General features: G+C 30.7%; 2 long non-coding RNA genes across 2 annotated transcripts; both read left to right on the top strand.

The window, feature by feature from the left end:
• LOC123692082 lies at positions 1-1,661 on the top strand. Its single transcript, XR_006751480.1, has 3 exons — positions 1-144; positions 691-712; positions 948-1,661. It is a non-coding gene; the product is annotated as an uncharacterized LOC123692082 (long non-coding RNA).
• Positions 1,662-3,113: 1,452 nt separating this feature from the next.
• On the top strand, positions 3,114-4,133 carry LOC123692080. The gene is made up of 3 exons (XR_006751478.1): positions 3,114-3,278; positions 3,806-3,827; positions 3,961-4,133. It is a non-coding gene; the product is annotated as an uncharacterized LOC123692080 (long non-coding RNA).
• Positions 4,134-4,371: the final 238 nt, after the last annotated feature.

Below are 4,371 nucleotides of genomic sequence, written 5' to 3'. Positions count from 1 at the left end.
TGGTCCTTCATTAAGTGCGGCAGACTCGCATAATTTACCATTAAATTAAAATTATTTTATAAACAAAATCATGAAAATACTTCATATATTAGTGATAACGCTTCTTTTCTGTGTAAGTTTATATGAAGCAAATCCCAAACCAAAGTAAGTAAAAAACCGAGACGGTGAACTCTATAACAGTTTTAAGTTTATTTGTCATATATTAATTATTTGATATTACACTTACACTTGTATTGTTGCTAATTATTTTAATTTTTGATGTTGAAATTTTTTCTTCTAAAGTTTTAACTGTTGAGACTAGAATTTAAGATTGTCTATTGTGTTCTTCTCCCTAAAAAATTCAGCCCTACGAAAGCTACATCACATTTATTTTACTTCAAATGCATTTTACTTCTTATACTTATCGGACTTATCTATACTATACTAATATTATAAAGCTGAAGAGTTTGTTTGTTTGAACTACTGGTCCGATTTGAAAAAATTGTTTCGGTGTATAATAGCCCATTTATCGAGGAAGGCTATATATTATTATCACGCTACGGCCAACAAGAGCGGAGCACTGCAGGTAAAAGCGCGGAGCACAGCTAGTAAGGGATAAATAGGAAGGAATAAATATTACAGACACAGATAAAAAATTATTACTACAATGTATTCATTAATGACTAATGTTAATGTTTTATTTATTTACAGACTGTTCAGGGACTGGGAAAACGTAAGTTTTTTTTTAAATCTTCATCTTTACATAACGTAAGTATGTCCAATCCGTCTTCATCGCGGAACTTACTTTACTTTACTTGACGTTATTACTATTAAATTAAATATTCCCCATTATTTTAGTACTCATCTTTAATGTAAAAATGAATCAAAGTTTTTTATCTTTAATAGGAACCACAAAAAACATTAAAATGATTATTTAAAAATAATAAATGTGTTCAATCTTATTTCAGTATGACAACGGTGGTTCTCGTGAGCCACGAAGTGCCAACAGATGCAATCGCTGTAAGGTGACAAACGTAGGAAATGGACACGACAACACTAACACGGTGTATATTCAAACTGATTAAAACAAAACATAACAAATAATATTTAAGTAAAATCTTTTATGTACTTACATATTAGTATTTATTTTATTAAATAATCATTAAATACATTACATACTAAATATTTCAATGTTTCATTTGTAAAAAACCTTATGTAATGTTAAATGTTAATAGATAAATTTTAAATTAATGTTATTATGTAAAGCACTACGTCATATTTAAAGTTGCACTTTCTTTCATTAAATTTCATCGCTATCTATCTAGCTTTGTTTTCAATGTTTTGTATAAATGTGTTCACTAATATTTATAGTGATTTGATATTTATCTTGAAAAAGGCCATAAATTAAAAGATTGATGGAAACTTATCGTTTTATATTTTAGTAACATAGTCATAACATATTAGCTACCTATTTCTTAAGAAGTTAATAAAGTTTTAACATATTATCAATATTAAAAACTGAACTAAATGCTTTATTCGAGAGTATAAATTATTTTAATAAAATACGCAGAGTACAAGCCCCTAGTTGTTCATTAGATACGAAATGTAACAAGTAGAATAATATTGTATGTTATAAAAAATGTAACAATTTAACATTAACCAAAACGTATATAAGGCGTTTATGAAACCTATAAATACAGAATATTTTTATAGTTATTGTTTTTAGTTTTACAGTGAAGTCTATCCTAGTTCATACAAAGCGTATTCCTATTATATTCTATTCTGCTCTGTTGTCTCCTCTCTCATAAAAAAAATATACAAACGATAATAATATTTAAACTTTTCTGATTCTTATCTAAATCAATCAAGAAGATACATTGCTCATAAATATCGACGGATTGGAAAGCTACATAAATATACCCTATGCAATATGCATATCAATATGTATGGTGCCCAGATTAGCTAATACCTACGTATGCCTTCGAACACAAAATGTAACTGGGTCCACAAAGAGCACATCTCGGTCAGTGTGAACTTAATATCCTTGCCGACGACGACGAGCCGCTATTTTCCTTAATCAAGCCACGTTCACACTGACCGAGCTGCTACGCGCGGAAAATGCTTCACGAGACAACTCGATCTGTGTAGACCCGCCTATGATCTCCGCAATTATTTTCCGAGGCTGCTCACTCTATATGAAACCACCTATGTATTGAATTATCATATACTTTGATATCCAAGACGTATGCAAAACGCAAGAGCTGCTATTCTTTATATTATAAGTATTTACTTCCAAAGAATGTCTTCTCTCTCCTCATATATTATCTTAAAAGAAATATGAGGGAAAGGTTCAAGGATGCTTACAATATACATAGTTGAAATTAAGGACGGGAAAGATTTGTTATTTATTTATTTTATTTATTATTATAAATTCGTTATACAGTCGTAGATGTAATAGTTGAAATTATTATTTTAAACGAGTAAGCTGTCATAATTAACATCTATGAAAAACGCGAAAATGATACCATTGCATCCAACCTTTATACCCGTCGTTAGGAGGGATTCTTGAAAAACTGAACGTGAACTCCAAACTGTAAAGCTTTTGGTGTGATCTTCTGTCATGTTTCAGAGATACTGATAGATAGACATACCTATACCTATATAGACAGCAAATGCGGGTCCTTTTCAATCGCGAGCAGACGCTTCACCCACAGACCATAGTAGCACTGTGGGTGAAGACAGTATGCTGCCGGCCTTTCGAGTAGGACTCTCTTCTTGAAAGTCTCCAGTTCATAGTCGTATGGAAATGAGAAAGTTTGTTCTAGATATCTGTTGTACTCGGGAAGAAACATCTTTTAAAGCTCGCAGTTGTAGATCGCCAACTGTCAAAGTGAGGGTGGTATTGACTATTGTGGTCGATGTCGTATTGTCTGATGGTGGAATTTTCTGTTACTTGAGAACGCTCAATCGTTCTCTTAGAACGCTTATGGTGTAAACAATGCTACCCTGTGTGGTTAAAAATATCTACACGCATATTTAAACGCGAACATGATTAAATTATATTTACGTAATAACAACCAAATATCTAATTGTATTTGGCTATCACAGGAAGAATTAGTTTTCCTGTAGTGTATATAATAAACTGTACGGGAATTGGTCCTTCATTATGTGCAGCAGACTCGCATAAATAAACCATTAAATTAAAATTATTTTATAAACAAAATCATGAAAATACTTCACATATTAGTGATAACGCTTCTTTTCTGTGTAAGTTTATATGAAGCAAATCCCAAACCAAAGTAAGTAAAAAACCGAGACGGTGAACTCTATAACAGTTTTAATTTTTTTTTTATATTAATTATTTGATATTACACTAAACACTTGTATTATTGCCAATTATTTTAATTTTTGTTGCTGAATTTTTTTTCTAAAGTTTTAACTGTTGAGATTTGAATTTTAAGAAAGTCTTTTGTTTTCATTTCGCAAAAAACTCAGCCCTACGAAAACTATATCACATTTATTTTACTTTCAAATGCACTTTACTTCATATACCTATCGGACTAATCCATACTAATATTATAAATGCGAAAGTAACTCTGTCTGTCTGTTGCTCAATCACGCCTTAACTACTGAACCAATTTGCATGAAATTTGGTATGGAGATAATATATTGATACCCGAGAAAGGACATAGGCTACCTTTCATTGCGAAATATGTACCACGGGCGAAGCCGGGGCGGACCTCTAGTAAGAGATAAATAGGAAAGATTAAATATTATAGACACAAAAGTTATTGCTACAATTTATTCATGTTTAATTTATTTACAGACCGTGCTGGCCGAAGCAATGCGTAAGTTTTATTTTTTTTTATTACTTTATAATATAATAATTTATATATATACTTCATAATATTATGTCCATCTTCGCTGAGCTTTGTTTTAATAATTCATGAATATTATAATAACACTTAGTTTATTTTTCAGACTGAGAGAAGAGTATGTAGGCGTATAGTTATAGGAAATGGTTCACGCAATACAAACAATGTACGTATCGAAAGAAATCATTATCAATAAAAACAGTGACGAAATGTGAACTTGAATATTTAGATTGCAGTAGAAGTGCTGGTATCTAGAGATTATTAAAAGTAATATACTAACCGTGTTTTTTTTAATAACCTACTATTACTAATAAGTACAGCTCCTGGGGAACCACAGTAGGGAACGCACTTATATTTTCCTAGATTTGAGGTTTTATTTTTTTTTTGCATGTAAATTCCAATATGCTTAGTAAATAAGTAATTTACTCAATCACTAAATGTTGTAATTTAGCTTGTACAATGTAAACATATGACAAAACTTTAACAATAGAACCCAAAGCGAATCCATTTGAAAATT

This window comes from Colias croceus, chromosome 5 (genome assembly GCF_905220415.1).
Source record: "Colias croceus chromosome 5, ilColCroc2.1".
Lineage (NCBI taxonomy): Eukaryota > Metazoa > Arthropoda > Insecta > Lepidoptera > Pieridae > Colias > Colias croceus.
This window is presented reverse-complemented; position numbering and strand designations above follow the sequence as displayed.